Source organism: Nannospalax galili, unplaced genomic scaffold (assembly GCF_000622305.1).
Source record: "Nannospalax galili isolate Female #2095 unplaced genomic scaffold, S.galili_v1.0 scaffold128, whole genome shotgun sequence".
Lineage (NCBI taxonomy): Eukaryota > Metazoa > Chordata > Mammalia > Rodentia > Spalacidae > Nannospalax > Nannospalax galili.
In genome coordinates this window covers 4,662,183-4,683,419 of record NW_008360322.1, presented here as the reverse complement: position 1 = coordinate 4,683,419, position 21,237 = coordinate 4,662,183, and positions in this window count along the sequence as shown.

Here is a 21,237-nt window from a genome sequence, read left to right as displayed (position 1 = left end):
CAGCCATTTTTCTTTTTTATAACGAATATTGGAGTATCATATTTACTAGTGGATGGTTTCAAATATCTGAGGTCCAGCTGTTCCTGGACCAAATTTTTGAGGATAGACAATTTAGGTTCTATAATAGGCGACTGCTCCACCCAGATCGCATCTGTCGAGAGCCAGGTAAGCATGATCAGTGTGGGAGACTCCTTAGGGGATGTCCCAGGGAGGGCAGTGGCCCTTAGAATTGGGGGTGCTGGTCAGGGTTCCTATTTCTCCCAGAGAGGCCAAGTTTATCATGGGCTATGACATCATCATAAAAGGCCTGATCGTCTGTGGTAAGGACCACACCCATGTCTTCCAGGACATCTCAATCCCACAAGTTGCGGGGGACGTCGGCCACTATGGGAGTGAATGTGCCCCTTACTCCTAAGTCCTTCCAGTGTACTGGGTGGACAACCAGCTTTGTATCCTGGCTGCCCCGCACTTCCTTAATGGGCGGGCCAGGCCGATATTTCCAATGGGGGAACTGAAGAGACTCACTCTCAGTGATGATGGTAACATCAGCTCCAGCGTCCACTAGGCCCTTCACAACGATCCCATCCAGAAATAAGGTCATGGGGGGGAGTGATTAAGAACTGTAAGGGTCCATAAAACCTATCTCGTTCCCCCTCTTACTTGTGGGGCTGAGGGCTGCCCCGGGTGGAGTTTAAAGGAGCTGAGTCCAATTGGGGCCATGACCTACAATCTTTTGCCCAATGAAATCCCTTTTTGCATTTGGGGCAGCGGGTCTTGGGCCGAGCTGCATTGTTCAGGCAGTCCCTGCAGAGGTGTCCTGTCCTCCTGCAGTTCCAGCAGCCATCTTTTGAATCAGAGGGGATGGGCCTTCCTTGTAATAAGAGCGCCTCTAAGGAAGCGGTCAGGGCCTTGATGGGCCCTGTCCTGGGGTCTAGGTCTCTAGTGGTGAATAACCATTTATGAATATCATCATTGCGGACAGGCGTGATAGCATTATGGGTAGGGGTATTTAGGCCCTCCCATGCCAGTTGTTTAATAAGCATATCGTGGGTGGGTCCAGACTCCACCCTCCATTCCACTGCCCTGGTTACATGGGTGAGGAAGTCCGTGAAGGACTCCCCTGGCTGCTGAATCAAATTGCAGAAGAATGCCTCTGGGTCACGGGGGAGCAACATTTAAGGGCCTTGAAGGCCAGGTCACTAACTTGTTGGTAGTAAGCATGAAGCCCGACAGTGGACTGGGAAATGGGGTCAATATATGGTCCATGTCCTGTGAGCATATCCAGAGTAATATTAAGGCCATATTGAAGGGTAAGACATGCCTGATTTTCAGCCTGATTGTTGTAAGCCAAACACCAGCTCAGGAAGACTGAGGGGTCCAAAACCACCTTTAATGAGTTATACCAATCATGATGGGTCTGTAACTGCATGGCCCATTGGTGGAGAACTTGCTCAAAATATGGGGAATTGGGGCCTGACTCATTGACAGCTTTGCTGATGAGTGCAAGGTCTGTGAGAGTGGTGGGCATCCATGGCTACTGAGCAGCATTTGGGCCAACATTAATCAGAAAGGCAGACAATGGCCAGCAAGGGGGCAGCAAGAGGTGGGCGGGCCATGGGGGGTATAATGAGTGGGAGATGCATCGGAGCAGGCAGAACGTAGTTCCTCCCAGGGGTACTGGGGTGGTGGTGTCTCTGATCGCTGTGGCTTTGAAAGTAGGGTCTGAGGTAGAGGCAAAGGGGCCCCTTCCTCATCTGGATCAACCTCAGGGCTGGTTCCCATATCAAGGTCATCAGGGGTTGAAGTAACGGCAAGGTCTACACTGGCCTGATCCTGACAATGCTTATTGTGGGCTGAAGTGGCTTCTTCAGGGGAGAAGGACTTAAGGCTGGCAATGATGGCTAAAAGATTGGGACAAACGGGGCGGGGGAAACGACTCCCGATCCTACTTCCCTTTTTCGGGCCAAGAAGAGGACCCACATCCAGAGGTCAGGATCCCACATATTTTCAGGAGAGACCCAAGGGGCCAAGTTAGTGGCTTCATCCCAGAAATTTTCAATATCTTTTGGTTTCACTTTCAGTCCCCAAGTTCTAAGGAGCGATTTGAGCGCTGCCGTTTGTGGCCCCTAGCACTGTGGTGGTAGGTTACCCATCGTGGGAAGGTCCTGTGAAGGGAAACTCACCACAAAAGTAAAAGGCAAGGGTGGCTACCAAGAGGGCACAAATGAAGCAAACAAGGACCGTGAGCCATTTGGACATAAACAGCCCTGACATGAAAAGGTGTATTGATCCAAATGTCTTGTGCTTAGTGAGGGACTCTGAGGGCTGTGATACCCTCGTCCGTATGCTCATACGGTGTCTCTGGGACAGGAAACAGGATTACCCGAAGCCTGGGCTCTGAGTTTGGGGTAGATCAGCCCTTATGTGAACTCACCGGGATGAGCCAAGGAATAAAAGGTGCCAGCATGGACTTTGGGACCACGTGGAGGAGTGTGCCTTCCTGATTTAACAACAAATATGACAAACAGGGTAGAGGGGACAGAGGAGGGGGACACTCACTCACCCTTGAGCAGTCGAAGGGACAGACAAAACCTGGGGCCCACTCACCAAACGAACCAAAGTTGGGGGCATAGCCAATGCCGGGGGAATGAGAACTCTGTTCGTGTGCCAGCTGTTGCAGGTTCTCTCGCAGGTCCAGCCCACAAGGGACTGCAGAGAATGAGGGTTCTGGCTAAGGTGGGGGTGAGTGGTGCAGAGTCAACACACAGACACCGGGAGTCAGGTGGAAGCAGGCACTAGGCGAGGTGCTGCAGACTCGTTTATTTCTGAGAAGGGCAGGCCTTATATATCTCTCCCCCTGTCCCCAGTGTCCCATAAGCTGGTGTGTTGCTCCCTGATAGATCCCCTCATCCAGGCTGCTTGCATCATCAGTCTCTAGGTCGGGGGCAGATTATAAGTTGGCTCTTTTGTGGAAGTGCAGGCTGTGCTTTCAAGGTGGAAGCTGTGCTCCCTAGTGTGGCCTGTGCTTAGGTCTGGCTCTTCACCTCCTATCACTGACCATTGTTAGCTGCTGTGTGGGTGATGGGAACTGAACCCAGGTCTTCTGGTAGAGCATCCAGTACCTTTAACCACTGAGCCATGTCTACAGCTCCACTAGCATTAATTTTTTACTATCATTAGTCAATTGCTTAACTGTGGATGAGTGGCAAAGAAAGGTTTAAAAAAGAATATCATAAAAACTGTCAGAAGTCTCCCTCTCTCTCCGTCTCTCCCGCTCCCTCTGTTATTTTGAAGCTTTTTTCTTATGTAATCCTGGCTTGTCTGGTACCTGAGTGTCACCATGCCTCTCTTCCCTCTTAAATGTAATATCCTTTTTGGAAGGAAGAATGTAGCATCTTCTTCCCTGAAACACTGGCTGTAAGCCCTTTCCTGCATGTTTTTCATTTTATTCCCAATACTGACTCCTTACTAATAAGTTGGCATTCTCTCATGCTGGGCACAGATGCTCTTCTCCTACTAGGGGACACCTGTGACACTTATGAACAACAAGGTTCACCTGTATAACTTATATTTTACCAAGTTGAAGGAAAAATGGAGCATGATATATGTATATGTATATGTATCTTTTTTGAGACAGGGTCTCTCTGTAACCACAGCTGGCCTGGAACTACCTATGTAGACCAGGCTGGCCTGGATCTCACAGAGATTTGCCTGCCTCTGCCTCTTGAGTGCTTGGATTAAAGGCATGCACCACCACACTATGAGAACATGATATTTTGATATAACTTTCAAATCAGCTTATCAAAATGTGGAGCTTGAAACATGATTTGGTTTCTGGTTTCATTTTGTTTCACTTACTAACTGGTATGTGAAACAGTATAAGGTGAGACCTGTTCTCTTCTCTAATTCCCAGCCATTTCTGAGCCTGTCTCTACTGCTAAGCCTTGCACCATCTCTGGGACTCCATTCATGAGTTGCACCATATGCTTCCTCTTATCCCTGAGCTTCAGATTCTTCTCAGAAATTTACCCATTCTTGATTTCCACTCCCATCTCTATTACCCTGTCTTCCAGGTGACTGGTTCCTCCAAGGGGTGGGGCCTGCTGAGGAAAATGGACTGGGGAGGGGTTTTTTGTGCCATCTTGGGATGGAAGCAGGGAACTGGGAGGAACGTGTACCACGGCCGGGCGTCTCACCTGCGTGGACGCAAAAGGGGGCATTTACTGACCTTGGATAAGACTGCAGGCCCAACATGTGTGGACGAAACTTAATAGAGATTATAGGCAGGTCACAGGAGCATCTGAAGTGACAGGCTCTGAGCAATGGTGCAAGAGTGCTTGTCTCTTTGTAAGTTCCCCCATTTCTCCCCTCCCTACATGAGGGCATAAACCATAATAAATTCATATAAAAATATATCAGATGGTTTGCCTGATCATGCAAGAGACCCCGAGAGAACTCTGGTTACAAAACTGGCGTAGTCCAGCCTGGATAAACAAACCACAGCCTTGGGGATGTGGGTCTCAGAAAGCAGTGCTGTTCCTGCTGCCTCTGTGATGGGTCAGCTGGGCTCTGATTCCCAAATCCAGGAGCAGCTGCCAGGAACCCAGGAGAGAAGCCAATGAAAACCCATATGCTTAATGGGGTTAGGGATAGTCACATGGGTTATACAATGGGGTATAAAATCTGTAACTGAAAAGAGGCCAGCCACAGCTATGTTGTAAATGTGGGGATATGTTGTGGGTATGTGAAGATTTGTTAAAGGTTATTCAGAAGCCAGAAAAACTTTTACCCCCAAAGGAGCACCCAGAGAGGGAGAATGGCCACTTTGCATAATAAAAGATGTGACCCAGGCAGGGGAAGCTGAAAAGGCTAGGGAGTTCCTGGCAGATCCAGTTGCAGAGTTTGATACTTCAACTTGTGTAAGGTCCAGGGACTTAGAAGAAGAGACAGATAACAGTAAAAAGGAAAATGACCTAAAAATAAAAGTAGCTAAAGCTGCCCCTCAGATTCAACCGTTGATACAAAAGGAAAAAAAAAAAAAAAAAAAAAAAAAAAAAAACTAACTGTACTGTAGCTATGAAATACTCCATGTTAGAACTGTTAAAACTAGGAAAAGCTTACAAGCAAGCAAGCTGAGAGCCCCTAGCCATGTGGCTTGTGAGAGTATGGAATATGGGAGCAAATGCCACCAGTCTAAGTCCTTCAGAAGTTTCATAGCTGAGTTATATAACCACCCATTCATCCTTGTGATATAGGCTGTTCAACCTAGGCCAGTGCAGGGAGGAGCAGTCCTTAATGGGATGGCTGGTTGAAGGCATTAAAGATACATGGTTGTTACCAAGGGAGACTAACATGATTAGCAGGGGCTGGAGGACTATAAAGGAGGGAGCAGGCATTACTGAGAGAATTAGGTATGAGAAAAGCAATATATGATATCCAGACCACTGGGCCAGATGAGACTGTGTTCACCAAAGATATGAAGGAAAGCTTAATTCAACTGGGACCTCGAGAATAGTATGGGGCTTTAATCGTTTCACTAAGCCCTTTGATGGGACAGATTCTTTGTAAAGTGAGAGAGGCTTTGGCAAATCTAAATGATTCTGACCAGCATGTAAAACGTGTCTGTAAAATAACAGAACACCCTATAAGAGATATAAAAAAGACCAGACCGAAGAAATGGTCCACTTGGGTTACTCAAAGACAAATGTGGCAAGGCTTATGTCAAGCCCAAATTCCTAGAGAAAAAACAGATAGAAAACCAAATTCAGTACTAAGGCATTTCTGGAAGGCTTTAAAACCAGAAGAACAGTTTACAAAAGACATTTGAAGGATAAAAACTATACAAGGGGTGGTGAAAAATCCCCAAGGATTAAATAAGATACATTTCTCTTCTGATAAAGGCTATACTAGGGTTGGAAGCAGGTTTTCCCACCAAGTTCTCCCCCAGCAACCTGGTGTGGTCAATGGGCAGATGACAGATATGGCTACAGTCAGTGTGCAGACCCAGAGCCTGTCTGACTCAGGAAACCAACAAGTGCAGTGGGGACAGGAGAAGCCTCCTGCCTTCTTAGCCCAGTGCAGGGTCAGGCAACTGGAGCCAACACCTGTAAGTGTATCAAGAACAAAAGAATACAAAGACACCCCATGTAAAATCCCCTAAGTGTAAAATGACTCCAAAGGGATAACTAAAAATGGTAAAGAGCTAACCAAATTAATGCCTCGTGCCATTGCTATGGTACCTAACAAGGATCTATGGAGAAAACAGTTAATACAAATGGACAAAACCTTTACATGCTGTGTGATACCTTGTCTATGACTAATTTAATATATAATGTTAACCTTTCAAGTGCTTTACAGATGTGAAACCCATCTGAAAGATACTTGAAGAAGCAAAGGTTAGGCTAGCTATAACTGTAAGATTCTTGGGAGTTTTATGCAGGTTGGGTAAGATGAAGACAGAAACTCCCAAACTATACAAATGTTAAGAAAATCTACAGTACCAGGGGTGGGTTGCCCCCTTATGAGCTGTTGGTCAGAAAGAGATCCTAGAGGTCTTCAAATTCACCAAGGCTATTGCTACTAATGTTGGTTGTGCACTAGAAAGGTCATCAAGGACATGTTGCTGAAGACACTGCATGTTGTGAGCATGGGAGAAAAAGAAGAGATAGAGCTGAGACTAAGCCAGAAAAACTCCATGCCACTGGATGGATGACGTTCATATTTGCCAGAAAGCACTTCTGTAGATGGTTGGGGAAGAAAGCATCCCCTATGATTCTACTCAACAATGGACACCGTGTGCTGCACACTATGGACATGCCAAGTAATGCCTGCAAGTACAATAATGGTTTCACCAACATACGCACAACTGACAAATTTCTAATTGGATAAGGCCCACTCCTAGGGGTGGAACACACATCTGGTGCTGTAGACCAGGCCAATGCCATGTGTTGAGAATGGCTACCAGCCCTAGTGGGGAAGCCATCACAAGTATACTTTTTAATGAATATAGTACAGCTACTGGGACATCATCTAGGCATTTGTATTTACATTCATGTCTGTTCAAATGTGTCTACTTCTTTCATTTGTCTTTATAGTAGAAGAAACACCTCTGAGATAGATCAGTGGCCACGGCCTAAAGACAACTAATGGGGAGGCCCAAGAAATCACTATCTAGCCATGATACAAGAGAGATTGTCCTACATTCATCACCCTCGCCAAGGCTCAGGGACCTCAGCGGAAGACTGACAAGAAGATTGTAAGAACGGAAGAAAGGGGTGGAGTGTCTCCCAGGTGACTGGTTCCTTGGAGGGGCAGGGCCTGCTGCAGAAAATGGACTGGGGAGGGGTTTTCTGCTCCATCTTGGCACAAAAGCAGGGAGCCAAGAGGAATGCACATGGTGGCCAGGCATGGAGAGAGAGATGGCCCCGGCTCCTCATGGGCAAAAGTTAATGGAGACTATGGGCGGGCCCTGAGCTGCTGTGCAAGAGTGCTTGTCTCTGTGTAAGTTCCCCCATTTACCTCCTCCCAACCCGAGGGCATAAACCATAATAAATTCACATAAAAATATATTATATGGTTTGTCTGATCACGTAAGAGACCCCGAAAAAACTCTGGTGACACCCCCTCTTTCTTATTCCCACCTTATTGCTGATAGGGGAGGGAGAGAGGGAAAGCCATCCTCCTTTTCCCCTTCAAAGATGCCAGATGCAAAACACACATTCTTTTTTGTTCCATTGGATTGCGTTTGAGCTCTGTAGACTTTGATCCACTTCATAATTATATGCCCATACCTAGCTACAATAAACACCCTTGTGTTTTTTCTACAAACTGCACTCTTTGCCATTTAACTTGACCTATCTTACAATGACTTGTAACACTATATCTTACATTGATCCTAAAAGTTTACATTTAGTGTTTCCCCACTGATTACAGACATGAGGTCATTGTAGAAAATCTGAAATATCCATAATGATGTGAAAAGACAGGAAAAATTGTTATCCACAGTCCCATCACCCAGGAGGTACACGTGTTCATATTTTGGTATGCTTCCTGGGAGAACTCTCTAGGTTGTGTTTTATAACCTACTTCAGATTAAATTGTAAATGCAAATTTGTGCTTTAAGTGTTTTCATGTTAGTCATTGTATTATCTAATTAGGTAGGGTTTTCTCTTGAATGAAGTGGCTCTTAAGTGAGAAAGGCATTGTCCCCATCCTCAGAACTTGGAGGAGGAAAATGGAGGTCAAAGAACTGGGACTTTGGATGCTTAAGACGCACCCACCTGCTCTCATCATAATAAAGATGAATCTACTGTCAGTGCCATATGGAAATGACTATGAGCATGGACACTGCAGAGAAAGAGCAGGACTAAGCCCTGGCCTTGAGGAGCAGCAGCAGCAGGGGCCCTGAGGCTAGAGCATATGGGCTAAGTTGGGCAGATGGATAGCTGGAGACTTGGTCACATGAAGTGTTCATGGAGCTGGTCCACGAGACTCAAATGTCTATATGAAGGAGACTGAGCCTAAGCATGGCCAGAGGTATCAGCAGACCATCAGATCATCAGACTTTAGATTTTATCTCTTTCCAAAATTCATTTTCTGGTGGGAACAAGGCATCTGGGCAGTTAGGGGCCCCTACTCTGGCAGCAAAACAGGATTGAACTGACTTCTCAGTTTCCTGGTGGCTCTTACAGTGTTAGACTATGGGCAGATCACAGTAAAAGAGGAATACTCATACCAGAAAATTAGCATTAGAGGGAGCACTGCAGCAGCATCTGTGTGAGGACTGTCAGAGAGGAGAGCAGTTACAAACAGATGCAGCTGGGAAGGAAGCATAGTAAAACTCCCCAAAATAACAATGAGTACAAGTAGGCTCTCCTCCAGCACCATGGTGTGTAAAGGGAAGTGACAACATACTCTCTAAAGCAGAACTTAAAGTCCCTTGGATTAATATTCTCAATTACGTTTGATCTCTGCTCTGTTCAGAGAAGAAAGCCCATTGTGCACCTGCCCAGTGTTCCTATGTCTCAGTGGGGAAAGAACTTGAGTATTAAAAAGAATTTGAAGAGGGTTAAATTATAATTAGTATGGATTGGTTTTATTGCAATAAGTAAAAAAAAAAGAAATGCTCAGGAAAAGTAAAGTCTATTGGTGTTGCTACTAACATAGCATTAACACTCTGTGTGGTATTAACTGAAACATGGGCCCACTCTAACATCCATGATGCACATTTCAATGTGTCTCACCTAAAAATCAGGAGAACCTCAACTCTCTGTATGCAAAGCTTACAGTTAAGCATTGTTTAACGTGATTCAAAAATGTAATGTAATACTACAGTAACGTCTTGTACTTAATTCCTCCCCACCCAATTCCCATCTCTGATTTTTATCTATCATTGGTCCTTCCCAGATTCCACTTCCTTTCCAGAACTGTATCCAGGCTCAAGCCTCAAGCTAACAACTTTTAAATGGTCAAAGTAGACTCTTGACTCATTAGCATTCATGAGCCAGGAGGAAATGTAAAATGACACAGACCTCATGACTACATATATGTGCTCCTCTTGGCCCTATTACTTACAGCAAAATCAATTTTACAGAAATTTATCATGTTTGACATAGATGATCCTAACACAATAATCAAATACAGTTATAATGGAGGACTAAATATTAGAGATGTTAAAAATAGCTACCTTGAAATATCAAATATGTGGCACTGAAAGAGAGTTGGGGCTATTTGGGAACTAATAACTCAGCCATACACTAACACAAGAATCAAGATTCATGCCTGAACAGTGTGCAGAATGAAGAATTTCTCAGTTATGGGCATTCATTTACAGTGCGGCCCCAAATAACTAAATTAAGTCTTAAAATCTGCGCCAGGTGGGTGTGGTAGCACACGTCTTTAAATCCAGCACTTGGGAGGCAGAGGTAGGCAGATCTCTGTGAGTTCAAGGTCAGCTGGGGCTACAGGGAGACCCTGTCTCAAAAAGACCAAAAAAAAAAAAAAAAAATCTTACCAGCACTAAAAATATTTATCCTTGTAAACAAAGTGGTTGACATGTATCCTATGAAAAGGATTCTCTTGCTGGGAGAGGTGACAAGTGCCTGCAATCTCAGCACTCAGGAGGTATGTGAGTTTGAGGCCAGTCTGGGTTACAGAGTAAGACCAAAAAAACCAAAAAAAAAAAAAAAAAAATCTTCACAGCACTAATAATCTTTATCCTTGTATACCAATGTGCTAGTTCAGGTTCTGTGGGATGCAGATTCCAGGATGGAATTAGAAATTTGATATTTATTGGGATAAATACTTAATGAAGGATGGCAGGGAGGGAGGTGGAATTGGGAAGGACTACCTCAGGCTGTGATGCAGGAAGATCCCCATACTGCAGTGCAGACTACTTTACACAACAGGGGTCCCCAACACATGGTAGGTTAATCAAGAGGAAAAGCTGCCCATTACCTGAGCCCTGCATCAGACAAGACCTCTGGCATACCCACCTTGTTAAGTGTAGCCTGGAAAAAGCAAGACCCCAGTACAGACAGCAGTAGCCATGGCTTCAAGCTCTCTTCAGAAGGAGCAGAACCTTTTCATGACTGCCCCAGTCCACTCTGAACCACACAGATCCTGTGTCCGTCTACTCCAACCATGGGCTTCTTATCTTGAAGGAAGGTCTTGATGAGTTACTATAGGGTGCAGACTCCTGATAACTGTACCCAGTTTAGACTTGGGTTGCTGCAAAATTGATTCACTGCTTTGGCTGAGCTAGAGATAATTACCCAAGAACCAGTGGATTATGTGGGTTGCACATGTATTCTGCCTGCTGACACATCTAGACATCCTTCTGGTTAGGTTAAGGTGGGTTAGTTATTTCTGCTCATGATTGTGATAACTGTTCCTATCTGCTGGCTTATGAGCATGTGGAGTTCAAGGTGCCCTCACATTTAGATCAATGGGGCCCTTAGTGGGTCTTTTCATAAAATGATACCTTTGAGTAGCAGGAACCTGAACTTCTGAGAACTCGAGTTCCTCTGGAAGAAGATCTTTGAGTGTCATTGAGAGTGAGGATAAGTGAAGCCTCCTTCCCTCTGCCCTACTCCTTTTGGAAATGGTTTGAGTATGTTACTGTAGCATTCCTGTGTTGGAAACTTAACCCCCAGTGTGGTGACATTAAGATGTGGTGGGATGAGCTAGCTCAATGATTAAGAGTACTGACTGATGGGGCTGGAGAGATGGCTCAGTGGTTAAGGGCACTGACTGCTCTTTCAGAAGACACGGGTTCAATTCCCAGGACTCACATGGCAGCTACAAATTGTCCTTAACTCCAGTTCCAGGGGACTCTGAAGGCCTCTTCTGACCTCCACGGCATAGCATGACATGGGTGCACTCACATACATGCAGGCAATACACTGCTACACAGTGAGAACTTGTCTCAAAAAATAAAAAGATGGAAGGGCTGGAGAAATGGCTTAGTGGTTAAGAGCACTGGCTGTTCTTCCTGAGAACCCAGGTTCAGGTCCTAGCACTCACATGGGTGACTAACAACCTCTGAAAAATCTAGTTCCAGGGGATCTGAAGCCCTCTTTCTTATCTCCATCGACATTGCATGTACAAGGGTATTTACATGCGCTCAAAACATACAATAATAAATAAATAAATAAACTTTTTTTAAAAAGAGACTGAGGCACTGGAGAGATGACTTAGCTGTTAAGAATGCTGGCTACTCTTCGAGAGAACCTGGGTTCAGTTCCCAGCATTCACATGGCAGCTAACAACCATCCATAATTCCAGTTCCAGAGGATCTGACACCCTCCTTCTTCTGACCTCCACGGCATAGCATGACATGGGTGCACTCACATACATGCAGGCAATACACTCATACATATAAAATAAAAATAATAAAATATTTAAAAACTTTTTAAAAAGAGTACTAGCTGAAAGGACCAGGGTTCAGTTCTAGAACTCACATGCTCATTGTTGTTGATGAATGCAAGAATATATGCATATGTATATATATATTTATATATATACACACACATGTGCATGTGTTTGGAGAGAGATTTTTTAAAATTTTGTATTTATTATTTTATGTATAGTGTTTTACCGGCATGTGAGTGCACTCATGTGTGCAATGCCCACTGAGGCCAGAAGAGGGCATTAGATCCCATGGAACCGGAGTATTGGACAGTTGTTAGCCACCATGCGGGTACTGGGAAACAAACCTGGGTCCTTTGCAAGAGCAGCTAGTGCTCTTAACCACTGACCATCTTTCCAGTCCTGAGAGATTTTTAAAATACTAATTTCTAAGGGCCAGGATCAAGCTCCAGCTAAAGAAGCTGCTTACTAGCAGCAGAATATAAGGCCAGTCAGATTTCTAGCCTTGCAGTACAGGGCTGATGAATGAGCATGGGGCGCTCCTGGCTTAACATGAGAGGCTGGCTTTCTGAGAAGAATGAAAACTATTCTCATCATGCCATAAATTAAGGGTCCTGTTCTGAGTTTTTTAAAAACCACCAATCAGAGAAGGGAGTTATATAAGCCAAATCCTTACTGTGCCTTTCAAGTTTTGAAGTCTCAGAGTAAAACACTGAACAAGTTTGGCCATGTGCTGGTAATTGTTGGACTGATAGAATATAGTGATTTTTTTTCCATGCTTTGTATGCCTGACAATTTCATAATTCAAACATTGCGTTTGAAGCAGGTTTAACAACTTCATATATTAACCCAGGAGTGAGGAACTTTTGTCCATCTCGATCACCAACTTATGTCCAGTGTCTAGAACAATCCTGCCCAATTATGTGCTTCTTTAATTGCCAGGTTGGTGTGCATTGATTCCTGTAAACCTAGACATTCCAACTTTTAGATTCCTACTGTCCATGTGTGAGTAAACTTAACATTGAGCCATGTTTGTGACATCATGAAGAGTGTAAGTAAGGTGGAGCATTTCTGCTACACTGACAGTTTTCTGTTCTCCATGAGAAATTTCAGTGTGGAAGTACTCAGAAGCACAGTGGTGAGGAAAGGGTCCCAGGCCAGAGACACCAGAGAACCACAGAAGACAGCAAGCACACTGGACTCATTCTCCATCAGACTCTCCTACCTTCACATGTCAGAGTGCCACCAACATATTTTGTGCACATATACCACTCTTGTTTTCAACAAACTATCTCTTGTCTTTGAAAGGATGTTATTTCCTAGCCAGGGCTCTCTGGAACATTCGTGGTTCTCGTGGTTCAGGGCTTAAGTATAGCATTAAATTACCCTGGAATTTGTAATTATCATCTCAATGGAAAGAAAATGCCACTTAAATGTTCTCTGTGAAGACTTTTTGCTAACAAAGCATTCTACAAGCCTAAATACTATCCATGATTCTCATCTGCTGAGTATTTATTTACTAATATGAGAAACATTCACAAAAAGCACTGTATAGCAATTTTATAACCCCATTTATAAGTAAGGACCTTGGTCTGGAGATATAGCTCAGACAGTAAGTAGAGTGCTTCCTACTGTGCATGAGGTCCTGGGTTTGATTCCTAGCACCTCCATAAAACTGATTGTGGTGGCATAACCCTGTAATCCCAGCACCCAGAAGGTAGAGGCAGGAAAAGTTCAAGGTCATCTTTGCCTACATAGTGAGTTTGAGGCCAACCTGGGCTATGTTAGATCCTGTCTACAAACAAACAAATAAACAACAAAAAAAAGCAAAGGCTGGGAATGGTGGTGGCACATGTCTTTAGTCCTAGCACTCTGGAGGCAGAGGCAGATGGATCTCTGAGTTCGAGGCCAACCTGGTCTGCATAGAGAGTTCCAGGTCAGCCAGGGAGACCCTGGCTCCTGTAGAGACCCTGTCTCTAAAACAAAAAAACAAAAAAGAGGATAGTAAGACATTTAATCAATTTTCAGAGTTGCATATCAGAATTTGTAGAGTCAAGTTTGACTCTAAAACATACGTCCCTTACCACTTTCTATGCCCATTAGAAACCTAATCTGAATAATTCAAGATCAAACAATTTTTCCTTAAATTGTTTGTTGAGTTCAAATAGAAACTGTGGGGTTCCTTAGTGCTTTAAGTTATATTAACCTTACATTTCACATGATTCTGTGATGACAACATGGAACTCTAAAATGCTATTCTTTTACAATCTCCTCTAGGTTTGCTGTAGAAGGGCAGGCCCCTATGGAGCTGTTATGGCAGGGTGCACAGTCCTGCAATCACAGAGGCTGGCAGGGCTGGCAAAAGGAACATTTTGCCATTTTGTGGACCATTACAACCCAGACAGAAAACAGGACTTTCAGAAAATAAGAATGGGGAGATAATTTATTGTGTGATGGGCAGATCTCCATAAGCATAGCAAAATAACTAAAAATGATGAAAATTATTCCAGTCTTTAAAATGTTCTGAAAATTGTCCTAAGGATATATACAAATGGATAAACTTTTGTACTGAGCCCATTAAAGAATAGTGAAAAACCTGTGGTATTTAGTTGCCTCTGCCTCCTCCTTCCCTGCTCCAGTTCACATGGCAGGAGATCCACTCTGGGTGCTAAGGTGAAGGACATAGGAATCATCCTCCCTTCACCCTCAGCTCCCAGGCAAAAAAGGCAGGCCAGTGTTCCTGGTCTTCCCAGCTCCATGCTGAGAGACGTATTGCAGACAATAGGAACTGAGAGATCTGAGGCTCCTTCCTTTACCCAGTTCCCATTGAAGGGCACAAGCTCCACCTACCGCATGACAGGTTAGGAATACTGATACCCCAATCTCATCACTGTCTCATAGGAAGAGTAGGAACTGAATTCTAGGAGAGGTAAATGGAGATCAGAGGCTACCGCTCCCACCTAGCATCCTGTTTATAAAACAGGAGAGCAGGCCCAAGAGACAAATGTCACTGTTCCCAGCCCTACTACAGCAGGATGAAGACATCAGTTACCATGTGTTAAGTAATTAAAGGAAAATCATAAAGATGTAAAAAAAATGCTCCACTAAATAGAGAATGTCAATAATGATAAAGAGTTATGAAATAATTAAAAACTAAGATTCTAAACCGGAAGTGGTGATTACATGCATTTAATGCCAGTACTTGGGAGGCAGAGGCAGGCAGATCTGAGAGTGAGGCCAGCCTGAACTGCATAGTGAGTTCCAGGCCATCTAGGTATACAGGGAGAACCTACCTTTAAAAACAAACAAACAAACAAAAAATAAATTGATGCTAGCCAGGTGTGGTGCACACGCTTTTAATCCTAGTACTCAGGAGGCAGAGGCAGGCAGATCTCTGTGAGATTGAGGACATCCTGGTCTGCATAGTGAGTTCCAGGCCAGCTGGGGTTGGAGGGGGAGAGACCCTGTCCCAAAGCGACTGCTCCCCCAAAAATCTAGAATTGAAAAGTATACTACCTAAAATAAAAATTTACTAGAGGGACTCGATAATAGGTTTAAGTTGGCAGAAGAGACAGTGAAATAGAAGCTGGATAAATAGAAATCAAGCAATCCAAAGATTACAGTAAAAATAGTAAAAAGGATGAATGAAGAGTTTCAGAGGAATATAGGACATAATTAGACACACCAACATAAATGTAATGGAAATATCAGAGGGAGAGCAGAGAGAGAAAAGAAAAATCTTTCAGGAAGTAGTGGCTGAAAGTGTCATACATTTGATAAAACACATTAATCCAAACATATAAGAAGTTCAAAATTTCCAGTAGGCTAAACAAAGATATCCATACCCAGACACATTGTAAACAAAATGCTGAAAGCCACAAAGAGAAAATGTTAAAAGTAACAAGCTAAAAATGACTTCAATATGTAGGGAAGTGGGAACTACTTCACAATATGGACACACCCTGGACAAATGCCTTTTACCTAACTTTGCAACCAAAAAGTTAATTTTATCCTAACTTGTTTATAATATAGACAAGCTAATTGAGCTATGTGCTCCTCTTGTGACCTAACATATGACCTTAATACCTCATGACCCTTTTTTGTTGGGGACCCAACATAGTATATGAATGTATGTGTGGATGTTTTACATATTCACAAAAGCGGTGGATGGGGCTGGAGAGATGGTTCAGCAGTTAAGGGCACTGGCTGCTCTTGCAGAGGGCCCTGGTTTGATTCCCAGCACCCACATGGTGGCTAACAACCATCCTTAACTCCAGTTCTAGGGGATTCAATGTCCTCTTCTGGCCTCTGTGGACTTTGCATGATATGGGTGCACTTACACACATGCAGGAAAAACACTCAGACACATAAAATAAACATAAATTAAGTAATTTAAGACAAGAAAGCACTGAAAACAGTTTGAGATATTTAGAATTTTGTTGGAACCAACGAAGATAGGCAGGTTGTCTCATTTTTACAGCAAAGAGTAGATGGAATTATTGATAAAATGTTTTCGATTGAGTGTGCTGGTCTAGGTCTAGGTCAGTAAGGATCAGAAAGGGCAAAATTCTCTGATAAAGATCAGACTTTTCCAGTCTGGGTGTGGTGGCACACACCTTTAATCCCAGCTCTTCGGAGGCAGAAGCAGGTGGAGCTCTGTGAGATCAAGGCCAGCTTGGTCTGCATAGTGAGTTCCAGGCCATTTGGGGCTACCAGAAGACCCTGTCTCAAATCAACAACAATAGGGAAAAAAAACAAAACAAGATCAGGCTTTTCCTTCTCCATTTCATGCTGAATATAGTGTTTCAGTTAAAAAAAAGAAAAGAGCTATAGCCCTCATTCAGGAGCGCAGCCCTGAGAGAATTCTGAAGGAACAGGTTGAATCTGTTCTTGGCTTAAAATGGATGCTAAGATTCAGGAATAACTGTAATGTGGCAACACATAGTAAACATCACACAAGGGAACCATAATTAGATTACAGCTAACTTCTCACCAGAAATAATGGAGGCCAGAAGGAATAATGTATTGTTGGGTCTGTAAGAAATAAATATATTATGATAATAGCAGAAAGGGGGAAAAGACAGAATTAACATAAAAATCAATTCTGAAGTATTAAATGTATATGGTAATTCTGCCGTTATGAAAATAATGCAGAGAAATCATTAAGGGAATTAAAATGCTATACTAAAAATACTCCCATAGTTCAAAAGAAAGCAGTAAAGAGTAACAGTAAAAGGCCTAAGTATATAAAAATTAAAACCCAGAATGTCAGATGAAAGTACAACTATAGCAATAATAACATCAGCAGTGAATAGATTAAGCAATCAAATCAAGAGATACATTTAAAACCCCCAAGGTCCAGTTATATGTTGTGTACAGTAAGCAGAGGTCTGAGCTGTTTGATGTTTTGATCTACAGTGCATTGTATGTACAATGGTTGTCACATAATGTTTTATTACCTAATGATATCACAGCAATTTATGTAAGTACATGTTTGTGAAACAGTGAAATTATAGAATAATCTGTCTTTAGAATGCATTGCTATCATTAAATGTTGCAAAACTGTATTTCAAAGACAAATATAAGTTGAAAATAAAAAGATATATTATTCAAATAAAAACAAAACTAGAGAGGCTACAATGATATCAAACAAAATAATAAACATTTTACCAGACATGAAGCCACGAAAAAGCCAAACAACTGTAAATGTGTGTACCCAACAACTAAGACCGAACTAGGTGGAGAAAACCCTGACAGAAGGGAGAAACAGACAAGTCACTGTTAAGTAAGACTTCCATATTCTATTTTTATTAATGGTTATAACCCAAGGGACTTGAAAATCTACGTTGACACAAATAGCATAGCAACATTATCAAGTAGCCAAAAAGGAAAATAACCCAAACTTGTATCAGTTAGTAGATGGATAAGTCAAATTGATATATCCAGACAATGCAATATTTAGCCATAAGTAGGAAAGAATACAATTCTTGGTGCAACACGAGTGAAGCTTGAAACCATCATGCTAAGTAGTTTCACACACACTGCACAATCCTGTTTCTATGGAATGTCCAGACTAGGCAAATTCAACAGACACAAAGCACATGAGTGATTTCCAGGAATGGAGGAAGGATTTGGGACTATTAGGTATGCATTTTCTTTTGAGATGACAGGAATGTTCTGGAATTACTCTGTGGTAATGCTGTGCAATATGGTCAAATTGTACACTTTAAAACGATGAAGCTTATGTTGTATGAATTTATATCTCAACAAAAGAAAGAGGAAGAAGAGAACGAGGAAGAAAGGTGTAAGCATTTCACTTTAGGAAATCGAGGGAGAAGAAAGAGTCTCAAGAAGTATGAAAATTCCTGAGAGTACAAGTTAGATGGAAATGGCAGATCCTCACCAATTCAGGACTGGAATTTAGGAGTGGAAGTACAGTCCAAAACACAGTACCTTTTCAAATACATAGGCAGTGAAAATAGAAACATGGGGCTATTGAAAGTGGACAAAGGACAGACAATGAGAGTGCCATGTACTTCATGCTTATGTCTTCCCAAATCCACATTTAAAGCTCCTTTAGTACTGTATCTGCACATGAGCCTTTAGAGGGTAGTTGGAGCACGAGGTTATACACCTTTTGAACAGAATTAGTGTCCTGACAAGAGCCCGAGAGATGATCCAATTTGTGACATGAAAATACAGCAAGGCCTCTGTCTACAAACCAGGAAGAGGCTCTAAGCAGGAACAGAAAAGGCCAGTACATTGATATTGAAATTGCCAGCCTCAAAACTGTGAGGAATGACTTTCTGATGTTTAAGCTACCCTGCTTATCATATTCTTGTAAGAGCTGCCCAAACTGACTGAGATAAACAAGGGCATAACAAAAGGGGAAGGAGAGCCAGTGAGTGTTTTTCTTTTTAGTGATGAGAAAGATTCAGGTAATTATTGAGACATTTCTCCGTGGGCCTCTCACCTCTCTACCTCTTGCAGAGCCAATAACTATCTCTGTTCAGAACTACTTCTTCAAAAACATTTATAGTCTTGGAAGACAGAAGTTATATTTTTCCTTAAATCAAAAGGCAGATTTATTGACTTTTCAGTAAACATGATTACATCTCCTTCTGGACAAAGGCCAGGCAGACTTTCTGTCCATTTTCAAAGATATAAGTTCCATAAGCTTGGGGTTCCTTTCCCATAATGCACACTTCTACTACCTCTCCAGGTATTGCCTGGCTCTCTTTGTATTGTCTTGTAGGAACTGAGGTACAGAGAATCAAAATAAATATGCTAATGTGTAAATTGTATGCTGTGCTGTGAATTATAGTCATCATCTCTAAAAGCAAACAATGGAACAAACAGCTCAGCAGATCAACAAGAAATATCTGAACACTATAAACCAACTAGACCTAGCAGACAATCTATTGAATAAACACTCCACCCTCCAGCAGAACATACCTTAAATAGCCATGAAAATTTCTCTAGTATAAACCATTTTTCAACACCACAAAATAAGATTCAATAAATTCAAAAGGATTGGGAAAAATGTTCTCTAATCATAGTATAATTAGAAATTAATAGCAGAAAAAATTTGGACAACTCAAATATGGAAATTAACAAAGCCCTAAGTAGTCAGTAGGTTAAAAAAGTAATTTTTTTTTTTTTTTTTTTGGTCTTTTTGAGACAGGGTCTCCTTGTAGCCACAGCTAGCCTAGATTCACTATGGAGACCAGAGTGGCCTCAAACTCACAGAGATCTGCCTGCCTCTGCCTCCTGAGTGCTGGGATTAAAGGCATGCACCACCATGCCTGGCTAAAAAGGAAAAATTTAAAAATAGCTTGAGATTATCAAAAATGAAGCTATAACATGCCCAAATTTATGGGATGCCACTACAGTAATCCTTAAAGGGAAATTTTATAGCTGTAAATGCCTACATCAAGAAATCTCAGGCCGCTAAAAGGTGGCACATGGTTTTCATCCCAGCTCTTGGGAGGCAGAGGCAGGCAGGTCTCTATGAGTTTGAGGCCAGTTTGATCTATATCAAGTTTCAGGCCAGCTGGGGCTGCATAGTGAAACCCTTTCTTTAAAAAAAAAAGAAAAAAAAAAAAAAAAGAATGGGCTGGAGAGATGCTCAGTGGTTAAGAGCAGGTACAACTTTTCCAGAGAACCCAAGTTTAGCTCCCAGCACCCACATCAGGCAGCTCAGAATTACCTGTACTCCCTGACCTCTGTGGGCACCTGCACATGTCAACACACAGACACACACATCTACATAATTAAAAATAAAAATAAATTTAAAAAAAGAAAGAAATCTCATCTAGAAAACAAAACAAAACTTTCATCAATGGCCTAATCTTTCACCTTAAGATACATAAGAGTAAACTAAACTAAAACAGAACAGTGACGATTAGAGTGGGAATTAATGAAACTGAGAACAGAAAAACAATATAAAAAATCCACAAACCCAAAAGTTAGTTCTTTGAAAAGATTAACAAAACTGGCAAATCTTTACAAATTACTAAAATCAAGAGTAAGTCAGGCGACATCACCTGCTGACCCCAGAAGTACACTGAATTTGTCAGAAAAAAGTGATGGGGAGATACGGAGGTGTTGGAGGGGAAGGAGTGGGTGTGGATTTGATCAAAACATATGCCCCTCTGTGGGAGACAGGCTTGAGCCTAGGGTGAAAGTCTTATTGACAGCCATACAGCAGGCCCGAGGCAACGGCCCGACAGCTGGAGCCACAAGGAATGCCTTGTGACATTTGCTCCCATTGGCAGATCATGAGACTGATGCCTAGAGCTCGTCACTCCCTAATCACCACCCTTGGAATCCAAAATTGCAACACTTAGATACTGCAACAGTCAGGGTCACATGGTTTCCAGGAATCCAGGCTTTGTAATCTGAAATCCATTATGCTAATGAGGCATCCTACCTGCTATTCTGTGATGTTAAGTCTGTTATGCTAATAGGACACTGTTATGCTAATAAGGAATCCTACTTGCTGTACTGTGATAGGATGCTACATCTGATAGGATGCTAAACCTGTTTTGCTAATAAGGTATCCTACTTGCTGTGCGGTGATTGGACCACTACCCCTATATAATCTTGTGCCTTCCTGCAATAAACCAGATCTGTCACTGAACCTGGTCTCCTGTCTGAATGCGGCTCCACTGACAAAGTCTCCTCACCAGCCCTGAGGTCTGGGACTGGGCAGAAGCAGTGATGACAGAAGGTGGCAGAAGAGCAGCCTCAGCCCAGGGCAGGCAGAAGAGAGACCTTAACCCAGGGCGAGCAGAGAAGCAGCCTCGACGCCTGTGAGAATGGAGGAGCAGCTGCCACTGCCAGTGACTGTACCCCTCTGAAGAGTTA